The 23,710-nt window shown below is 39.2% G+C and overlaps 1 long non-coding RNA gene across 1 annotated transcript; it reads left to right on the top strand.

Moving 5' to 3' along the window:
* Positions 1-19,413: 19,413 nt before the first annotated feature.
* On the top strand, positions 19,414-19,933 carry LOC148411580 (uncharacterized). Its single transcript, XR_015868031.1, has 2 exons — positions 19,414-19,607; positions 19,710-19,933. It is a non-coding gene; the product is annotated as an uncharacterized LOC148411580 (long non-coding RNA).
* The last annotated feature ends 3,777 nt before the right edge of the window (positions 19,934-23,710 follow it).

The following is a 23,710-nucleotide window of genomic DNA, read 5'->3' as shown; positions in this document are numbered from 1 at the left end:
CAGTGATGCTTTTGGTAGGAATACTTGTCAGTGCGGCATCATTGACATAATTCAGTGGCGATTCTGATGGAACTACTTTCTTTAGCCTTGGCAAGCAGGAGCTAGTTGATTTTCCCAAGGACCTCATGATGTTCTCTGTAAGGTCAATCACGCTTCTGCTGAGCTGTTCTGCTTGTGGGGTTTGCAGCCCACTCTCAATGTTTGAGGATGATGATGAAATCACCCCCTTAATGCCCTTGTGTCCTGGCTATCCCTTGCCATTGCATCTTTGTACTGTGGATGAACCACATTGTACTTCTTCCATCTCTAACTGTGATAACAAATTCCCACTGCTGATGTTTTTCTTGCTTAATTTGGGTGTGGGATTTTGGAGAGTCTATCCCATATTGTACAGAGAGAGAGAGAGAGAGAGCGCGAGAGAGAGAGAGAGAGAGAGAGAGAGAGAGCGAGAGAGCACCATCCAGGAGAAAGAAACAGGCCTCCAAGAATACAGTACATTAAGATGATGGACCCTATAGACTAACTCATGCCCCAGACAACAGAAGCCCATTAGGGAGAAGGAACTGGATGAACTGTCATGCCCCTCCAATGTATGTCAAAATTGAGGGAGTGGCTAACATTGATAATTATGGCAGCACAAGAACAGGCCCTAAACACAAGATCAAGAGAGGCCTGTGTCTACCAGGTGTAGGCTGTGAAAAAAGCCACTGAGACAGTAAAGTACATCACAGCAGGGTGTAAGTGAGTGACATAACCATGTAGCAGGAATAGTGTACCATAACATCTGTACCGAATATGGATTGGATGTTTTCAAAAAAATTCAAAGTCCTTCTCTAGTAAAATCCTGATTAATTCTTTTTTTTTTAAATATATAATTACTGTATAACAAATCTTAAAATGGCTATAAAATCCTCAGATTTTACGCTAGATGCACAAAAATCACCAAATGCAGAGATAATCATCTATGTTTTAAGGAGCAATAACAATATTTAACATATTTTGAAAGTTTTTGCCTGAAATAGCAACTTAATTTTGTTTAAATTTAGTCCAATTTTGACCTCAGTTTTTAACAACAAATAAACCACTCATTTTTCACACCAGAAATTTTATATTCGGGAAAAGCATACAAAAACATGTTAATTTTACTACAAAAAAAAGAAAAAAAAATGCATTTTTCTATATACAGTCACCACACATATAGGTTGAATTCAGATGTCATAAATGTCATATAATACTAATACTGGAGTCTGTGTTTGCACAATTTGCAGATGCAAATGCTGCTTGAGTGTGGGGCTGATGGAAAGAACTATGCAAATGCAAAATGTTGAGAACTGTTTTTATGAGAAGAGTATAATAAAAAAATGACTGCAGCAGTGACTCGAATTTGGTCATTTTGTTCAAGAACTGTAATATTTTACAGAAAATGAGTTGTATTAACATGTCAAAAAAAAGCAATTAGAAAAGCATTTAGAAGAAAATATTTTTTATTTAATGATTTTACATTGGTGATGAAATTTTACTCAAGTAAATATCAGTTACCAGCTTTGTACAAAATAATTGTTGAGAAATGAAATTAATTGCAATTTATTCTGGACAACATTGCTACCAATGAGTTAAAAAAAAAGATTTTCTTGACAGCACTAAAGTGTGCTCACACTCCCCATTTGAGCCCAGCAAGAAATGTTGTCATTGAACCTCAAGCCATTCTCAACAATTCTTCCTGGGCTAAAAGAAAAATGTCGCCTGACTTCCCTATGAGCAACGGATGACTAATCCCCAAAGAAGCAGACGCGCAATGTGCATCGACAGATGACAAATAACACATATCACGCAAAGACCCTCCACTTACATCCACATTTAATGTTCCTTGAAGATCCTTATTTACAGTTGCTATGGCGATGAGGCATTTGTATTCTAAGGTGCCTCATCTTAGTCCCCTTCCAGATCTCGCAATAAATTGGCCCTCTGAACTGAAAAGTCCCCCAGGTGAGAGGGAAGAAGCAAACAGAGGACAGTCCCAGGGATTAAAAACCGCTGTGTCCACTCTTCCCGTCGCCCTTTGACGGATGGATAAAGCCTTGAGCGGCATCTTCCAGAGAGATGCAGGAAATGGACAGACAGATGGACGAAGAGAGCCTGGGGAGCCTTGAAATCCATAGACCCTTCTTCAAATGGCTTTGTGAAAGGTTTGCGCTGAGCATGCTGCGGCTGAAAGAGCCCATCAGAGAAAAGCCGGGGTCTTCAGTTGTGGTGCCGAGTTAGATTCATCACACAGACCCGGGCAAAGATAATGGCCACTTGCGGCGAGGATGTGACAGGTTATCAGGTGGGACTTTGTCATAACAACAGCAAAAGCATTTCTTTTTCACGCATTCCTCTGTTGTTCACAGGCACTCCTCTGATGTCTGCCTACTGGGAATGAGTCTTGTACACGTCCACTATTCCCCACCAGCTTCACACTATTTAAGAAAATATCAAATGGAGCGTCAGGAAGCCTTGTGTCCACCAGCCAGTAGGGTTTGGCTCAATTTGAGATGATATGAAATACTGTACTCTGCATTAGTCCGACTGCAAATGGTTGTTGTCCTGTATCACTGGTCACAGTGATTCAGTGATGCTAGTGTTGCTCACTTTTATTCATTTCACTGGTTGGCCATTTTGCCACCTGCTGTTGAAATAACACCACATACCCAAAGTCAGAAGACAGGTGAGCCATGATCGTTACCTAAGCGACTGTGATGTTGTTTTCAGTTGACAGCAAGCGGCAGAATGTCCGTCGCTCTGAGATGGATGAACACGGGTGGAGTTTCCTGCTTAATTCATATCCACAAATACAATTCGGAATGTCATGTTTAGACGAGTCAGCAGGCATAGAGAGTATTATTATCACAAACATTTTGGACGACATTCTCTTAAACCCCATTTGTGCTGAGCATGTTGTGACGCTGTCTAATCATTCCAGTTTCTTACATGGTCCCTTGGACAATTCGGAGAATTATTTGACTTGTCCATAGGTGTGAATAGCGTGTGGTGTGATTGACTGACGACAAGTCTGGGATAGATTCAAGCTCACCTTTGACCCTAGTGAGGATAGGGAGTATAGAAAATGAATGGATGAAAGAAGACATAGTCAAGCAAACAACTGTATTACATGGTATAAAGGTTTTGAAAGATTGAGAACCGCTCTGTTGTTGTCTTGAATTGACCCTTGTAGCTACGGTCAATTAGAATGTGGTCAGACAGGATGAGAAGGGAAGAGTGAAGGTAGGAGGGCAAAGGAATTGCGGGTAAGTGGGGGTTGTGGCTGGACTGGCTGCGTATTTGAGACACATTTGTCATTTGCTCTTCCTTCCACCTGCTCTCGCCCTCCCCCCATGGTGCATCCTGCCAAAGGGAGAAATACAACCCGATGTCTGAGGACAACAAGCAAGATGGGGAACTCTGGCTGGATGTGAATAAGAAAGAAGACATGTCAAATATATGCATGCCAGTGGTGCAGAAACTCTATGCAAATGTGCGTGAGATTACGCCTGCTTCATTTGCTATTCATATATTTGCAAGGTGACTCACTCCAGACAAAGCAGGTGATCAAGAGCGTTCCTTTCTCCATTTTTCTCCTTCAGCTTCCCACCAGGCAAAAAAAGCAGAAGTCATAAGCCCTCAGAAGCAGCACAAGATTTCATACTGTATATATTCCATCAGCAAGCTTCGTTTAATCTGTTTTGCCTGTCACAAGCCTTTTGGAGTGCAGGGCGGAGGGAAAAACAAGAGGCAACACTTGACACATTCACAGAATACACAAAAAACAATGCGCTTTGTGATGGTTGTCCATCACGTGAGGCGCTAAGCAGGTGTCAGTGCTTCGCCAATGTTACTCTTATTATTGTTATTATTTTTCTTCTTCTTTTCGACTCCACCAGGGCTTGTCATGTGATCACAGAAACATAGAGAGAATGCAGCATTCTCTGAGGAGGGAATCTTCTGAAGGTTGACAAGCGGGAATTTCTTTGATTGTGACAAAATTCCCTTCAGAAAAAAAAAAAAAATCCTTACTATACTATCCTATACTAAATTCCAATATGTCCATAAACTGAAGTTTGTGGTGAATCCAACATCTTGATTTTTGAAGCTGTCATAGAAATATCAAGAGAAATTAATCAATGAGCAATATATTAAAAAAAAGAGAAAAGAAACACTACTCACTCTAGTTGTTACCTTACAGATTTTCAGAAGTAGAACTTAAGATTTGCTTATTTTTTTCGGTCTACAATCGGAGGTTTGGATATAATGTATTTTTTTCTCATCTCCGTGCAGTCGGTGGGATACACCCTGAGCTGATTATTATTATTATTATTATTATTATTATTATTATTATTATTATTATTATTATTATTATATCTAAGGTACTATCTCATGCATGACTGCTTTCAGCATTCACCCAATGACTTGAAAGTCTCCACAGCAGCGGGGGGCGCTACTCTGTGTTCACAGGTTAAAACTGGGAATCAAGCAGAACCGAATTATGCTGATCAAGTAATGCTAAGACTTAAGACATCAATCTTGCTGACAACCTTTGACGCTGATAGTGCTAGCTTTGCAGAAGGGTCAAGGTAGTGGTCACACACACCTGAACACGCACACCCACGCACACACGCACACACACACACACACACACACACACACACACACACACACAAACTCACTTGTCCTTTCCTATTTGATGTCTGGTGGAGACGACACAGAACATGTTCACAGTTATGGTGTGAGTGACTGTTGGCCGTTTATAATTTGAGTTCTTTGGTGAGATTTGTGCCAGAGACAAGTCTTTGTGGCATCAGCAGATTTCCCCTGTTGGCATGAAATTCCTAAGACAAGTGTGTACGTCAGCACTTTCTGGCCCCTCGGTGTCGGTGTATAGTGCAAGCCCAAGACGAGATAAAAAGTATCTAAACTTTGGAGTTCTTTTCATGATTTTCCTCAGTGGCAATAATGGAAATAGGATGCCTTGGTCCCTGAGTTGTCTTGACATAGAAGTGATAAGGAAGATAATGACTCTTAGGTTTATTACTCTTAAATGTGCATTTCACATAGATTTTTCTTATCTGTCAAGCATAAAAGCCCACTTTTCAATCCATATACTGTATCATGGTTGGCATCCACCCTTCTAAATATTCTTTAACATGTCAGCCATATCCCATTGAGCTAAAAACATTGCCGAACCTAAAAAACATTAAATGAACTAGGGAAAGAACATTGCTGACATAATAATGACACATTATGATATTGTGATGAAAAAATGAGCATGTCCGAGAAACAGTGGATTCTCTAGGAAGTTCAAATCGACCTTGCAACAATGGCCACATGTAAGACTAATTCCAAATGCGTTGCTGACCAAAACCTTGACAAATATTTACAAAAATTATACTCGCCCTTTTATAAAATGTTTACAAATTGCAATAAATACAGCACAAAGGTTGACTTATACTCAAGATCGATTTGTACTTGAAAAAGGTACGGGACATGCCCACAGAAAGGTATCCCAGTTTGCTTTGCTCGACTCTTTGCAAGCGATTTATTCATTCAAATCATATTTAAAAAGTCAAATTACACAAAAATATTTTAATACTTAAACATTGCTTTCTACTTTAGACCTGTACAATGAATGTGTTGAGCAAGATTGTGTCCAGTAAGCATTCCAGTTCATGAAACATGCCTTTGAAACACAGCAAAAACATTGAGCTCCCAGCCACGCTCAGCTATTTTATGAGGAGAAAGTGTTGCTCAGTTAAATACATCAAAGGCATTTTCTCTCTTAATTGTAGCTGCCGTCAATGTATCTTGGTTCCAACACCAAATCAGGTGACGGCTTACAGCCGGACACGGACACATTTAAATACAGCCCCACCTTCTCCGTTTGCACAAACCTGAAATCAATGCTTTGCATTCGACCTCACCCACAATCACAACACATAATCTTCATCTGGGTTATTTTTTCTTAGTTAACACAATGATCACATTTAACAAAACAAAATTTAAGTTCGGTCAGCCGGAAAGTTAAAATGCCAGGAGAAATTTACTGTTCTGTTAGGCTTATTACATTGTTTTAAAACGTTTTCGTCATTTGGAGGTCTGTTGCGAAATGTTGGCCTGTCTTAGAAGCCAGAATCACCTTCGTGAGGACAAGCATCTAAGAAAATAGATAGATGGACTCTCTACTTCTCCACTTCATTTCTGTCTGCTCCTCGGTCCAAATCTTCCTCCTCACGTGACAAAGTCACAATTAGGCAGTGAGGGGGTGTAGATTAAGGTTCGGTCCTAATTAGACCAAAGAAAGCAGCCGAGCTGTAATCCGTGGCCTCCTTGCGACCCAGACAAACACCTGTCTCCCTGTGTTCAAAAGTTTCCCTCACCTTCGCTCGTTCTACATCAATCAGTGGATGAAACTTTGATTTGTGGATTTGAACTCTGGTCCTTTTAACTGTGAGGCGGGCGTGCTATCTACTGTACAACTGAGCCGCGACTTCAGGACATGTCACTCATTATTAACTAGCGGCACTCCTCAAGTAATTTGTTTGGTTAAAAAAAAAATGCTCGAAAAATGTTTTTCTTGCCCTTAATACTTGCTTATTAGTGTAAATGTCGGGAAAAAATATTCAAAATATTCAGTCGAGGCAACAAATGTTAATGATCTACATTAACAATTGTTTTATTTGTTATTTTATATGTACCCATGGTATGTAATTATGTAAAACACGTCAGAAACACTGTGAAAAGACCACTGTGAATAAACCTTAGTTTACCAAGTAATATATGGAAATGAATGCCTTGAAACGCTTTTATTTTGAAGTTGCCCCCAGTAGCTTGTCATGGCAAAACAGCTTGACAAGTCTTTCTACAGCAACTGTTTCTCCTGAATCCCGTACAAACAACAATACATTGTTCTGAAATCACACTCAATCACTTATTTAGATGCTAACAATCGACATCATTATGCAGAAATTGTTTCCTGGTTACTATGTCCAGAATAATTTAGCTGCAAGATTATGATGGTTGTACATTCATAATTGAGTAGAATTTTGTTATTAGGTATGTTTAGAAATATCTAACTACCAAAAATACTCAATAGCTGCAGCCCTAATAGAAAGAGGGTAAATATGTAAACTACAATAATACAGCTCAGTGACCCGGTGCAATTCAGTAATGGTGTGATTAAAGCAGCCAATAATTAGCAGTGACCTTTACAAGAGCTGCTATGAAGTCCCCTCTCGTGTTATTGTTCTTCAGCTCCCTTCACATGCGCCTCATCACACGCAGGCAGCACGGCAACAGCCGCAAAAAAAAAAAAAAAAAAAAATGGAACGACGACAAGCACCACTGGAGACAGCCTGTCAGGGCGTTTCCAGCTTCATATTGGGAGGCTAATATTGGATGGAGATGAACACAGACACCCAGGTGTATGAGGCTTCTGTATGCGCGGGTGCAATTCAATCAAAGACAAGTCACATCTGCCTTGCTGCTCTATCTATTCTTCTTAATTTCTCCAATACTCCAAACTGTCACTATGAATGATGGATGGGAAGTGTTGTTGCAGCAGCACCAGTGGGCTATCAACATTTTTTCTGCATGCAAGGAATAACAAACAAAACACCTAATTTTACTTTCATATCACAGATGGCATCACAGGTGGAGATTTGCACTCATTGGACTTGTTGACTTGTTGACGTCCAAGAGCTGTAGCAACAATACTGAGACAAATATCTTGAAAGGATAGTCTACCATGAATTAGGTTGCGCTTAAAATTAAATAATTTATGACAATTTAATGGGATACATTTCCCACTACCCCACAATTCAGTATTATTTATTTATGTATTTATTTATTTACTTGTTGGATTTCTTAATTAAAAAAATAAGAATTAAATTAAGAAAAAAATTAAGAGCAACCTACTTTTAAGTCATAATTTTATGATGGCTTGATATGAGTAAAATCACTTCTGAGAAAGTGGTAAGAAGTGGTAAGAATAAAACAACACTGTTTTCTCATGCTAATTCAGAGTTTTCGAAGAAAAAAGGCACTTTTTCTGAATTTTCATAGAGAAAAATTGAAAAAAAAATCATAATTTATTGCCATAATCTTCAAAAAAATTAAGTCTCAAAATTATGCCAAATTGGTAATACTCTGTAGAAATTCTTCGATCCGCATCTTTCTAATTAGGTCATAATTTTGCAAAAATGTTGATGCTGACAGAGTTAAAATCTGATGAGATGGTTGGTGACTTGTTCCAAGATACATCTTCTGCATGCGTGTGTGTATGTGTGTTTTTGTGATTTGTTTAGAGAGTGACGAGATTTGGGCCAGCAGTGATTAGATGAGTCCATGTCTGACTTTAATCCCTGTTGGAAGGAGCATCAAGTTGCACGAGGCGGACCCGCACACGCACATTAACCCGCCCACTACTTGGCATCCAGATGTGTGCTGACTGCGCACCCCCCCCCCATGGACATAGACACACACACACAAACACACTCACTCCTCTAAACGTGCAAGCAGCCGCATCTGCGAATGTAAAACTGACCTTCATGGCGCTTTCCCAAGCTGCTTATTGGCGTTCAGATTTAACCTGCATTCATTTCACTCACACATGTTCCTTTGTCAGACACCCCCTAACACACAAAAGTACGTGCCAGTGAGGATGCCGGAGACACTGTGAAATCAATCCGCAACACAAATAATGGTGTCAGTCAACCCAGTTTCATCCCCTCCCACTCTGTTGTTATTAAAACAATCATTCTTACAATTGGAAAATAAAATGGAATACTCAGAAAATAAATCCATAGGACTACAAGAATGTTGAATTTTGATGTGAAATCATCGCTTTATCAGGAGGAAGCCTTCAGTAAAAGTATGGGGTTTTAACTTTACAAGGATAATGTGGTCATAAAATGACAAGGTTTATTATTTTATGAGTGACATTACAAGGGAAATATTAGCCATCACTTCGACTAAAAAATAGGTAAATAATTACCGGTACATTATTCTGGACAAAATGTTTTTTGTTACTTATATGAGGACTACGGGAGAGAAATTAACGATTTTACGAGAGTCATATTTTTTTCTGCTTGGCTAGTGATGGAGGTGGACACTGCTTTGCTCGTCTCCCAGCCTCATTTTCCTGCTTTGTTGACTTTCCCTTTTTCCGTCTTCTGTCCCAACAATCATTTCAGTCGCCTGCAGTATTTTTTCCACCAAAATTTAACCATGGAATTATTTAGCTGGGCTTTGGATTCAATTGACAGAATTTTCTGAACAAGAAGAGAAAATAGAAGGGAGCCTTCTTGCCCCTCCGGGACATTTGCAGCTGGATACTCAATGGATTTCTGAAACAAGCTGAATTTGGTGTGCCTATTGATCTTGTCCATAGAGGACGTGGAGGACATATGCATTATTGGAATCTTGATAACGGGCATGCTCCTTATTGGATTTGGTGGCTTTGTAATTTATTACAAAATTTTCCAGCTGCCAGTCAGCCTAGTATGTCATAATAAGGTCTCTAATAAGATCTCTTTTGCTTAGGCCATCATGTCATTGTGACCTTTCCTGGCTCTGGATCTTCCTATCTATCCACACCCTGGCACACATAATTCAGGTTGAATCGGCCAAGACACGAAAGTCCCAGTCAGTCACATGGGCAAGGCAGATTAAGAGTAGGAAGCATTTTTTGAGAGACCTTCTTCTGCATTGAGCAGAGTAAGGCTCCACAGGTGTGTACTCCTTCTTTGTGGCATACAATAAATAGTTCAATATAACTCATGCAGTCTTCTGATGGATACTATTAGCATTGTGTATTTTATATTTGGAAAAAAATGTACATTACCTTTAGATCACTGACTTTCTTAAGTTGTCTTTGATGTTTGCGAAAGCATACATTAGACTCGTTTAACATCAGTTGTCTTTTGTGATAAAGAAAATGTACAAGTTAATTGACGGTCATATTTTCTTGCCCTATCAAAGACAATGCATTGCTGCTTTTTGTGTTTCTGCAGCCTGTCTCAGGTGACACGCCTTGGACAAATCGTTTTCCTCAGAGGTGACCACAGCACAATTAGTATGCCGCCCCCAGCGCAGCTGCGATGGGAAATGCACAAGAAATGAGGAAGAGATGATGTGTTTAGTGAGTCCTGGGAAAGAAGGCACTAATACCTGTGTCAATCAAAAGATACAACCGAGCAGAAAGAAAGCATACAAACTGAATGCAGGGCTTTAGGGGGGCGGTGAACTCCAAATGCATTTGCACCAAGAAGTAACTTTTTTTTTTTCTTTTAATCCTGAATGTCATTCAGATCAGAACCAGAGTGTCACTTGTATTGACAAGAAATGCTAAAAAAAAAAAAAAAAAAAACTTTACCTGTCAAAGCAACACAGCGCCCCACCGACTGATTGTTCATGTTTGAGATGGCAACTTAGTCAACGTAAAAAAAAATCATTCAAACCTTTAATAAACCGTCCTATGTTTTTTAAGAGCAAAGACAATTGCTTCTGTAAACATCAAAAAACTGATTTTCAATCAACCCAATTTATGATTTTAAATAAACCTAGGTGTTTTTTCTTAAACATGCGTGTTTTTCGGATTAGACTTCAAGTGAGCTGTTTTCCCAAATCAAGATGACATTTTTGTTAGTGTTCCATTTCTGGACTGTCTCTGCAAGGGATTGTGTCCACAATGTTGGCAGCAGCATATACTGTGAGTGATGCTGACATTGTTCATGCATTGGCCTGCATGGTTTCAGTCCTTTCCTGGAAAAGTGCACTGATGAAGGAATGCGAGCATATGTTTGAAATTATGAGGAGTGACGATGTGGACAGTGCAGATAATTCTCACTCTGTTAATGTATTGCTCATGTTAAATTAAAACATCTAGAGCTGCAATATGTTTTTACTTTATCTATTGTGGTGCCCTATTTGTTCGTAACTCAAAAACCCGTATCTCAAATCATCTTTCTCTATTGAAATCAATGGATGAGCCAATCCATTGTCACCTCACAAAACAACACATTTTCCGATTTTTTATAATTCATACAGTATATACAGTATAATAAGCAGAACTTTATTGTATAAAAAAAAAAAAAAAAAAAAAAACCCAGGAAACAGGCTTTTCTTTTTCTTGTGCAGTGTAATTGTACATCCACAGCACCGGGTGGTGCAGTGGTGTGCTCATTGTCAAAGTCTGTGCAAGAATTATGAACTTAAAAAAAAAGTTCTGAATCACATTTCTAAATTCATTTTTAAAAAAAAATCAACACATTCTAAATATTTGGGATACAAGTGTTATGTTCCTAATCAATTTAAATGTAGTATTTATTCATATTTTTCAGCATCAAACAGTTCAGTCAAAAACGTTAAGGATTGACATTTTTTAGGCAATTTGATGCAGTTTTTTTTTCAGATATAGAATAAGCTGTAACCTGTATAAACCAATATAAAAAGTAAAGTTAACATCTTTTTTTCTTTTGTTGAAGTTAAAAAGATACAATTTAATGTATTCTTGGACAATTTTCACAGATAATGATCTCATTTATAGTCACTGCAATGAGTGGGGGGTGCAAAATATTTTCTCCTTCCTTGGGGGGGGTGAGCTTTGCAAAAAATAATTGAAAAGCACTGCTCTAAAATGAATCCCACAGTAGAATCACTCAGTAAGACCTCACTTGTTTATCCTTCTGGAATCTCTGAATGTCAATTCAATATGGCTTGACGATACACACTATTTTGTATAATCATATTCAAGCCACATGGCAACCAAGCACTGCGTGAATAAATGTGATTTAAGACGCCGGAGGAGTCGCTTGATGTATGTTATTAATAGTTCAAACAAACAGTAGTTTTAATATCACCTTCATTGCATGAAGCTACTGGTGGTGTTTCTGCTTGTTTCTACTCTGCTGTGTGATCACTCTTCATCAGTAAGCTCATTGTACGGTGATGGTGATGATGACGGATATAATAGCATCAGGGTCAAAGAACCATTATGGAGTTAGTGATTGTTGATATTGCGTCCCTGATGAGTGACGACAAGGCTCATTAGCAGGCAGAAGGGCAGCGATGTTAAACTTGTGCACTTAAACTGGATGATGATTGAAAGGCAAACAAAACGTGAATAGCATATTTCCTTAAATACAGGGGACACCTGCTTACAGGTTAGGAATGAACCTCAAATTCACAACAACCTTTCAAAGTGTATTTAGTTTAAGCTTCTTAAAACTTTTGAATGTTTGTGTTTTATGTTTCAGTACTTTTATTTTTACTCATAAACAGCTGAATATTAAAACCCAATAGATATTTAAAAGAATCTTCCTCACATTTCACATTTTGACATAATGAAATCAAGATGGCACCTAAAAACTATTCCCTCGTGCATCTGCCCCCCCCCCACCACCACCACGTACATCAACAGATAACACTCTCACTCACAGCCATAAAGCACACTGCCCTTATGTAATGCCATGACTCCTTTGATATGGAATGACAAGCACTTTTAAGCAAAAGTGCCCTCATTTGTGGCTGAACAAGTACAAGAACGTGTATTAACAGGCTGTTAGACAACTTAAAACTCCATGTTAGGACAGTGACTGTTTTTTGTAAAAAACAAAAAACAAAACGTAAAACGCTGAAGCCACAAAAAGTGACGCTAGAAATGATGAGTAAACGCTAGAACACTATTACCGCTACCTGGTTATGCAGATCCATGTGTACCTTTGTCTGCCACCATCTTATATCCTGTTGTGAAGTGCTGTACAGGACTAAAGGCGGAGCCCTCCGTGCATTCCAAGGAGCACTCGTGTCTTGATATCCATGGCATGTAACTCTTTCGTTAACCACTTCATATTCATTCTTATACAGTGGCATGTAAAAGTAACTGAACAATTCTCACATTCCTGCATACAATCTCATTTAAATGTGGTCTTTTCTAGAATCAAAGAGATGAAAAAACAGTGTCTGCTTAAACTAAAACCACTGACATATTGATAGATTTTAATATTTTTAATGCTGATAACATGCGAACAGTGTTAGAAGTGGAAGAAAAATGTTGCTGAACCATTAATTACTGTTGCTTCTTCATTGGCAGCATTACTTCAATCAGATGCTTCCTAGAGTCACAAATCATTTTGGTACATCAATTCAGATCATTCTTCCTACCAAAAATGTTACAGTTCAGTCAGATGCTTCAGATGTCTAGCATGAATCATGGTGTTTAGGTCATGCCACAGCACCTGAATGGGTTTTAAGTCAGAGCTTTTACTTGGTAACTCAACAGTGTATTTTGTTCTTCTGAAAGCATTCAAAAGTTGATCTGTGTTTTGGATCATTGTCTTCTTGCAGCATCCATCCTGTTTTTAGCTTCAAGTGTCTGACACCTGACCTCAGATTCTCCTGCAAAGCACACTCATAAAGATTTGAATTTATGTTTCCATTCATGATAACAAGTTGTCCAGACCCTGAGGCAGCAAAACGGGCCCAAACCTTGCTGCTGCCTCCAACATGCATAATGGTGGAAATGAAGTGTTGATGTTGGTGAGCTGTTCCATTTTTAATCCACACGACATTTGCTCCTCCAACATTTGTTCAACTTTAGTTTCACCAGTCCACAAAATATCTTGTCAGAAGTTCTGTGGGGGGGTCGCAGTGCCTTTTTGTAAACATTTTTTATATATATATATATATATATATATATATATATATATATATATATATATATATATATATATATATATATATATATATATATATATATATATATATATTTTTTGACAGCACTAGCTTTCTGTGTTTTACATATAGTCGATGCACAGAGATATTGGACTGTGTCAAAGATTTTTGTAAGTGTAGCAGGCTCTCGGGTTCTTTTTACATCTGAGCATTCTGCGCTGAATTATTGACATGCTTTTTGATTGAAAGGCCGCTCCTTGAGAGCAAAGTAACAGTGGCAAACTCTCTCCGTTTGTAGGTAATTTCTCTAACTGAGGATTTATGAATGCCCAGACTTTTATAGATGATTTTATAACCTTTCCAAGCTTTATACAAATGAACAATTCTTGATCGCTGGTTTTTCAAAGAGCTCTTCTGAATAAGGCATGATGCACTTCAGGTAATGCTCTTCATCAAGACATACAGAAATTCTTACCAGGTCTTTGTTATAGTGGGCAGGAAAAACTTTAAGTGACCCCACAGTAATTGGACATCCCATGACTTAAATTATTTGACAAAATAAAAAACCAATGTTGGTTGCTCTCAAATTCTCCTTGGGTAGAAGGTTCAGTTACTTATTCCTCTCCCTTTTTTCATTGTTCGCATCTTATTCTCATTAAAAATCTGAAAACCTTAAAATGTTTAGGTGGGTTTAGATGGAACACTGTTTTTACATCTGTGATTTTGGAATAAATGAGATCATGTGTAATGATGATTTTCAGCAGAAATGTGAGAAATTCTTAAAGGTTCAGATACTTTTTCATGCCTGTCTGATGGGTGACAATGAACAAAGCAGCTATGCAATTAAAGCCCTAGGGAGATGGATTCTTCTACCTTTATCAAGATCCTCACTGAAATGTACGTGTTCTCATTGGAATTTCATTAACTCAGCGCAGTCTCATGCGGTCTTCCTTTACGTGACTTGTGGTTTAAGTCCCAATATGAAGGTCTGTGGTCTCAGCGTCTGATGTCCCTTGGTACAATTGCAGCTGAAATGAGTGGTATGACACCACCCTGTCCTGTCCTCTCCCGTTGCTTCCTTTGCATCTAATGCGTATTTCCTGCTCTTGTGCTCGGATCCTCAGTTTTCATCCATTTCCTTGCTCTGCAAGCTCTGTGGTCTTACTTGCTTTCTAATGTATTCTCCCCCCTCCTTGGTGGCCTCCAGCCTGCCTTGCTCTTATGCTCGACAACAATGGAGAGGGAGGAGGTCACTGGATGCCTCATCCAAGCTCCGCTCTCTTTAGCTCTCCTCATGTGCCCTTTCTCCCTCTCTCACTCTCTCTGCATTTTGTGTCTTTCTTTCTGCCTCCTCAGCCCTCTGGGTGAGGTCGTCCTAGCAGACTGCCGCTATATCTATCACTTTGACGGTCGGGAAAAGAGCTGAGACAAGCCACATTGAAGCAGGCGAGGACTGCAGGGGGACAATGTTGTTGTTCAACATAACAGGAACAGGAAAACCAAATCATATCTTGGTCAGAGATAGGATGTTGTTTATGTTGACTCTCAGTGACATTGAGCAACAAAGCTTCGGTTGATGAATGTACAGTACTTGGTTGGTTCGGGTATAGTAGCTGCATATCTTGTAACCTGATTAAAAAAAATAAATCATAAAATAACGCAGACTTGCGCTCAACTTGGCATGCATCAATTCGACTTGAAAATTGACCTTAATTGCCAGTCATCTTCTAAGAGCATTACTTTCACGAGCCAAGGTTGTTGATATAGGATTCATTCAAACAGAATTGGGAGAACTCCACTTGATTTGATAGCATAGAGTATTGATGAATCTGCCAACTAAAAAACATACCGTTATCTTTATTGTCGTCTACTTAGAGTATTGTTGAATTTTGAGGGTCGTCCTGCTTTTACATTCAAACAGAAACAGCTCTTGTTCTGACAGCAACACACCAATCAATCATTCAATCATTTATAATGATTTTCTCATGGCATACGTTCACTATCCAAGGTTTTGACATTTGTTTTGTTGAAACAAAATAAGGATTCGATTGACTTAAAAATAAACACTAAAATGTGAGACGTTTGATGCAATTAGATTGTATGAAGCATAGCACCAAGTAAGGCTTTGACGGACAAGTGGGTAGAGTCGGGAAGTGTGCTTATTTTTAATGCAGGTGACCTTCAGCGAATCGTCTCCTGCTACTCCGCCGCCCCAACGTCCTTGAGCAAGCTACTGAAGCTTGCAACAGCGGCGACATCATCCTCATCATCGATGTGTCATCACCGTGTGAGATGGAGCTGCTCGCTAAGGCAGCACCTCCCATTGAAGCATAACAGCATAAAACACTTTGGAGTTCTACCACAGTAGGAATAAAAAACTGCAGCTGTATAATATGTTGTCGCAGTGTTAAAAAAATAGAGCTTAAAAAATTAGCTTGTCATAAAACACAACTAAATGACAGCTAGTAGATGGATTAAACACCTTTTTACAGACGTCATTGTAAGTTAAAGATAATAAAATATGTAAGCGGACAAAATGTAAAACAATTACTGTGGATGGATGAGTACATACTGTACATTACTTGATTTGTTACAAGTGTAGCAACAAATGTATTTAGGGCCAAAAAGCTTTGAAGAATTATGCAAAAAAAAAAAAAAAAAAAAAACAATATACAAAAACTGTTTATGCTCATTTCATAAAAACAAAAAAACAAAAAAACAGCCAACAGCACGCCAGCCTGGATCTGCCAAAAATATTGCCATTGTCATTGATTTGCTCAACCATTATTATCAACCTTTGGTTTATTAAAACAAAGTTAACAGCCATCATTGCTGACTCTTGGCGGCCATTGTTAGGAGCATGTTGTTAAAAACAATGTTTGTCGTTGGTTATTCAGCACACACTTAACAGTACATGTGCGAGAACACAATGTCATGATGTAAACTCCACTCTTCACTTCAAGCTCATTTGCTGTATGCTGCATCAGCAGTGGAAGTCTTCATTAGGTCTTCCACCTCTGTCGCCGTTATTGGACCCTGCTGGCGGCCATGTTGAATGATTCATCCTGAAAAGCGCTGACTAGTGGATTTGTCGTGGCCTCATATTTCCAAAGCAATGGCGTCTACAACTGATCCTGCCCTTTTATTATTGTTAGCTACTGCCTAATTTGAAGCAGAGGTCACTAAGAGGCACACAATATTGCATCTTCCATCTATACATTTCATACCTTCAGTATACTTGTAATGGATTATTAATTTTCATGTACCGTACTGCACAATTCAATTAACAGTAGATTTCTGTTCAACGAAAACAAAACAAAACAAAAGACCAAGCAGCCATAATAATTTTCTCCATGTGTTTCTCCATGTGCTTCAGTATACTTGTAATGGATTATTAATATTAATGTACTGTACTGTACTGCACAATTCAATGTAGGAATGACAGTAGATTGCTGTTGAACGAAAACAAAACAAAAAAACGAGCAGCCACAATACTTTTCTCCATGTGTTGGAATAGATTCACATTATTTCAAGCCATTTTAATGGAGAAGTTCGACGAGTGCAGTAAGGTGAGTAAAGAGCCTGTTGTCCCATGGTAAGTTAGTGTCGAGAGGTTCAAAGCTGAAATCTGAACCAGCAATAAGTCCAGACGGTACCTGTGCTGTATGTAAAGTCACTTTCCTGTTTCTTGTGAAAGCGAGCATTATTCCCTCTTTTGACCATGGCACTGTTGTGTGTGAATGGCACCGACACTGAATTGGGGAGGAGCTAGCAATTTACAAGCTTCAGAGGTGTTTTCGACTGCCCGTAAAATCCAGCATTTGCCTTCGTTTTCAGAAACAGTGTGTCCGTCAACATGATGGTTTGTGGCCTTTCCCTGTCGTTTCTTCGTGATTTCATCTCGCTTCGCAATGACCTCTGTGGCGTTCTCATGGCAACACAATCTACCACATCTGAATGACTGGATTCTTCCAGGACACGGAGAACCCAGCTGCGCGCTGTCTTTTCTTCTTGTCCAGCCTGTCCTTCTCTGGAGCCTTTCTTTAATATCTTTCTTCCTCATTTATCAACGCTGCTGGATGAATAAACAGCGTCTTCTTCTCATTTCATCATTTAGATGAATACTAACCATCACTGTTTTTAATAACTTAATCAAGATGCCATTTCATCTGCGGCATCTGATGATTGATATTCACCTCCCACATGCTGTAGTGGCAGTGCTCTACATTTTAAAACATTAAAACACAGTTGTGTTACTAAAAAAATGTGTGTTGAATATCAACTCTTTAAAGGCTTAAACTAGAGGTAGACTAATGTATTTTTTAAGGACCACTGCTAATTATTTATAATCAAGAAGGCTGATAACTAATATTCATTAAAAGCCAATATTAAAAAAAAGAAAAGAAAAGATACAAACTCCAAATGTTGAAACTTCTTTAAGCATATGTTTATTGAGCACCTTTTTGGGTTTGCAAAATGAGATGATTGACGAAAAATACATTTCAGACGACATATGTATGTAAAATTGCTTCTAGGGTCGTCAACATCTTTTAATAAGCTAAATGAAAACTTTAACATGGCTCACTTTTTCTACAGTAAATCAAATTCTCAAGAACTTCAACCGACATTTAACATTACTTCTCTTTGTTTTAATTTCAAATAAAAATAAAACGTATATAGTGTTTTCAATGTTAACCAAAAGTCTTTCAAAGTTACCTGAAAGTTTTAATAATTCACAGTTCTAAAGTGACTAATTATAGGTCATCAAATTTTGAAAAGAAACCATGCTGATATTCGTCAAAATGACAAATACTTACATCAATAATCGGCATGCTCGATCATCGATCTATCCCTATTTTAAAACATAGTATCTATGCAAATTTTGGTTAGCCAGCCATGGTGTTTCATCTGATATGTATGTGATGATATGATGGACGGCTAACCAAAATTTGTATAGATTGTATAGTATTGTATAATGATTATCAATCAGGCCTTAAAGAGTTGACTTATGCTATGAAATGAAATGGCTTAGTTAAGCGCTGCTGAATTATTTTTTGCAAAATCCCTCTAGGAAAGAAAACAATTTGACAGTTGACAGCAATTTATCGACCAGAGCGCCACAACATCACCTGGTGTCGTGCATGTGTAAATACACCTGACACACCAAAACTGCCCCCCCCCCCCCCCCCCGCCCCACACATTGAGCAGGACAAAGTTAGACATTTGGAGAATTAAATTAAAAACCCGTTTTGATCGGTTTTCCATTGTCATGAGTGAAGCAAGACGTTTAACATTTTACACATGGAGAAGAGAACAGCTTTTGACTCGCTGTTCGCTGATGCAACTTTGACATCTGGTACGTGTGTGAAATCCTCCTTGAAAGGCTGATTTGAAAATTTGACATCTCACGAATGAAGGGGAAAAAAGGTCTTTTGGCTCTCTGCCACCGTAAAGGCTGATGTGCAACTAAGACAGCAAGTAGAACGCATGTAGGTGTCTGCAAATTCGGTCACAGGAAGGACGCGCAGCTGTTTCTGGGCTTTCGGAAGCCATCTGCAACAGCAGTTCCCCAAAATCTCCAAATCAAATCCGAGCCGGCTCTTTGTGCACGCTGCTGCCATTTTGGAATCCGCAAGGTGAGCTGGCACCACTCCTTCCTCGTCTTCCCCTGGTTTTGCCTGTGACGCCTTTGTAAACGCGCCGAGTGCGGTTGCATCCCTGTATTACGGCGGGATAAAGTATCAGTGCTGGTAATCTTATGTGGATTAATGGCTTCTTCTTTATCTGCGGCGGCGGCTGCTCCGCTCAGATGTCTGGGCCGGGCCAGGAGCCTCCTGCTGGAATACTAATGATGGACAGCTCCTTGCCCACCACCCCCAATCTCCCATTTCCCTTCTCCGTGTGTGAGTGTGTGCATTATTACAACCCCTTCCAAAACCCCCGTCGCCTCCTTTGTGAGGAAGTCGCTGCCTTCTTGTCCCGGCTGACACCTGCTTTGCATACAGGAGGGGGACATCGGAGAGGTGAACCGGAGGGAGAGAACGTTCCAGAAGATTGATGGAAGGGAGAGGTGAATGAAACCGAGGCACAATGAAAAGAAATCATTTCCAATCCTCCCTGTTCGCAAGGTCACGTTTACCCGCACACGTGGACCTTCTTGCCTCAGAATATCTAGCAGGTCCTTTATGAAACACAAAAACACCATCTGCCTCGTCGGTGGAGGAAGAAATGAGAAGAAGAGGAGGAGGGAACAGGAGGCGGAGTGAAAGAAGCACACCGTGTACCTTACAGTGGCAATGCTGATGTGAACAAATGACCACTGACTATGACTGGTTGGGAAGGTAGAACATTCAAGAAGCGCCACTGCTTGCAAGGGTGTGCTGTATTTCTGCAAATGCTTTTAGTACCTTAATAGAGATAAAGAGAGGTGAACATATTACACATCTAAAGGCTTACCACTGGCTCCCAATAGAATTCAAAGTTCAGATACCGGTCTATAAATCCCTGAATGGGTTTTTGCCCTGAACACACACAGTAATGCTAATGAACTATAGCTATATGAACTGAAGCGGCATTTAGCTGTAATGCTGCACACAAAGCCTTCTAACGAAAACGACGTCATCCCCAAATGTGATTGATTTCAAAATTGCATTGGGCGATCAAAAGATTGGACATCCAGGTGAAAATGTGTCCCTCACGGTGAACAATGGGACTCGAGAGAGGGTTTTAGCGCCCAAGTAAGCGCAAAAAACAAAAACAAAATGGAGGGACAAAGTGGAGAGTGAGGGTAGAGAGGGGCAGAGTTGGTGGAGCGGAGGAGCTGTCGGAGACGACTGAGTAGACACGAAGCAGCCTAGATTTGATAGATGTTATAGCGTATGTCAGAATATTCAAGATGTGGTATACACGCGTGTAAAGTGGTTATGCATGTTCTAAAGACAAAAAGAAGTCATAAGTCATAGCATTGCATTGTGAAAGTTACCAAGCGATTTGCGATAAACACTCACATGTGTGGTCTTTAGAAAGAAATATAAAATTCACCTAAATGAGATTTTGGCCCGATGTCAGCGATATTTTATTAAATGTCTTGAGAGCTTTCGTCTTTAAGTGACTTAACAAGTCATTAAATTATGTACGGCACCTTGTGTATGAATTGCGCTATATAAATAAAGCTAAACTGGCCCTGGGGCTGAGTTATTAAAAACTGGAGTATCATTAAGCTCCACCCTTAATGGCTCTGTAACGGTCTTGGAAATAACTCAAATGATTATTTTTTCTATTTAGGTGGGCTTCATGCATATTCTTCTGCACTTACTTCTCTGGTTTCGCCTATAACTAGCAGAAACATGAAGTAATTATTGCCATAAAATACTTTTCCAAATCGTAAGAGTTAGGCATGAGAGGCACTGTGACGCTTTCCTTGCTAGTGGAGTGCTGCGCAATCATATAACTGAGAAAAAGAGAAATCTATCCTGCCGTATACATGTGTGTGCGTGTGCGCGCTTTTGTGTTAATTTTATGTAATGTGGCAACTTCTGGCACCCACTGACGCTTCAAAACTATCAAGTTTCCACAAGTCTGATATTGTTTCCATAGTTGCTGCTGTTTTGGCTATCAAAGTTCAAACTAATCCAGTCCAAGCATGGGTTTAATAATATTTATTATGAAGTTTGTTATTTTTAAGAAGCTTGAGTTTAAGAAACTGGTTTTAGAAAGTTTAAAGAATGGATGGATGGATGTAGAGTAATTTTGCTTTGCAAATCCATTTACACTCGCTCTTTTCAAGTGACACACACAAACACTTTGAGTGAGTGTGCCGTATGCAGAGAGTAAGAGAGAATGCATTTGAGTGAAAGAGTGATGCCAGGTCCTTGTTGTCCCTTGTGGCCATCACATTTTCCTCTCATTCTTCTTTTTCTTCTTGCACTCCCATGTGCCCTCTTCCCGCCTGGCAGAATGTTTTCCTGTGCAGTTCCCATTATGTCTTTCATCTCCTACTTGAAGTAGTGATGACATCGTTTGCATTAAAACCAAAATCAAATACTATGTAATCTGGATTAAAAAAGGCTTTGAAAATCAGAAGTTCCAAAAACCAAACAAAACAAGCACGGTACATGTCTTTAGGACACATGAACACACACAAACAAACCGTGATGGTGTAAATGTGGGAGCTCCTTTTCCCTGGTGCACATCACAGCTTTGTGTCCCCCTTTGATGGCTCGCCCTGGGTTTAAGATTTTCAAAAAATAAATTAATTAATCTGTGCACTTTAGATTTTTAAACACCACAGCACAAATATGTTCACTTGTTTTAAATCCTGGATGGTCGTCTTAACTGTGCTATTTGCATCTATTGACATTGTTTTGCTTTTTAAGTCCAGATGTCCTCGCAAGGCCAGAATTTACCTACTTGTCCCCTCGAGCATAGAAAACCAGCACTGGCATACACATCCACAAGCATGCAGCTACCATTGGCTCCACAAAGGACAACCCCTGCCCAGCCCCCACCCCTCCCGGCCTGCAGCTGCTCGCCAGCCTGTCAGTTCCCAGGCATCAAGTGGCATCAGTGCATCCTGATGACACCAAGTGGCCATGTCCTGCACTGCAGCATACAAAATTCATAGTGGGAACCACGTGTTTAAGACGACTTGTCTTATGGGGGAATCACCACATATTTTCCTATTAAAATCTATTTTCCAACTACCCTTGCATTGCCATAATCCCTTAGAGCCCTAAAATAGAAAATTGCATCTAGATGGCAGTAAAGCTGTAAATGAAGCTCCTCAACTCACTTCAACATGGTTCAATGACAGCAAACTACCTCAAGATGGGGCCAAAGTTCACTTTCAAAAAAGACTCAGTAGTCATGAATAACATTGTCCAAATACTGTAAAGAAAAATGGTAGCAACAAGACAAAAGGACCAGTTAGGCTTACAAGGACATCTAAATACAGCCACTTCAAGCAATGATTTCTTTTTGTGTTTGACGGCGAGTGAAAACGTCACTACCACGTTCTATTGCAAATCATCAAACCTGGCCTCCATGCTCTCCCCATCTGCAATGAAGAGAACTCCCGAAGACACGTGTAGTTTGAAACGTATGGCAGGTGCATCATTTCGAGCGTTTCATCATCTTTACTTGTCTTCCTTTTGTTTTTCCTTTCGATTCACTGCAGGGATCCCACTGCACCAGGTGATGTTACACTGATGCAACGCTTTATTTTATAGTGGTGTTCACACGTGGGCACGCACCATCATGCTGTACGTGCACTATCAGGAGTTTTGCTTTTTCCATCTCCTTGATGTCCATGTACTGTATACCGTGTTTCAGCCAGAAGAGGATGTTGCATGATGCCATATGCCCTCCTTTGCAATATTCTGTAGACATGCAGTCAATTGAGATCTAATATAAATCAAATGTGGACATGATGTATAAAACTTGTATATAGCACATCCATACCTATTATACACACATTTTAACAGCTGATTATACATTTATATTAGTATTGTAGATTGTTTTATACAGTACTTAACTGTGAATGGCTTCCTATGGATTTTATTATAGACACACAATAGTATTACATACAATTCAAATAAATTGTGAACATGATGAATAAAACGTGAATATAGCACATCTATACTGACCATACACATATTTTAACAGCTGATTATACATTTACATTACCCTATTTTTCGGACTATAAGCGCAACTTTTTTCTCATGATTTGAGCCCTGTGGCTTATAGGCCAGTGCGGCTTATCTGTCTTAAATACTATGAAATAAAGCTGAAAAAATGTGAATCAATGGCTGTATTGAAGAGTTTTAAAAATATAGTATTAAAAAGATAAAAATTATGTATAAAATGAATAAGATCTTGGATAGATATTTGTGACATTTGTGTAATTTGGTATATACAGTATGTGATTGTATGTATACTGTATGTTTGATTGGATTTCTGAATTATGTCAATTGTTTGTTTTTTTGCTCAATTTTTCTGCGGCTTATAT

This window comes from Hippichthys cyanospilos, chromosome 15 (assembly GCF_059441005.1).
Source record: "Hippichthys cyanospilos isolate Australia breed blue-spotted pipefish chromosome 15, RoL_Hcya_1.0, whole genome shotgun sequence".
NCBI classification, from domain to species: domain Eukaryota; kingdom Metazoa; phylum Chordata; class Actinopteri; order Syngnathiformes; family Syngnathidae; genus Hippichthys; species Hippichthys cyanospilos.
The sequence above is the reverse complement of the archived record's forward strand: the minus strand, read 5'-3'. Positions and strand labels throughout refer to the sequence as shown.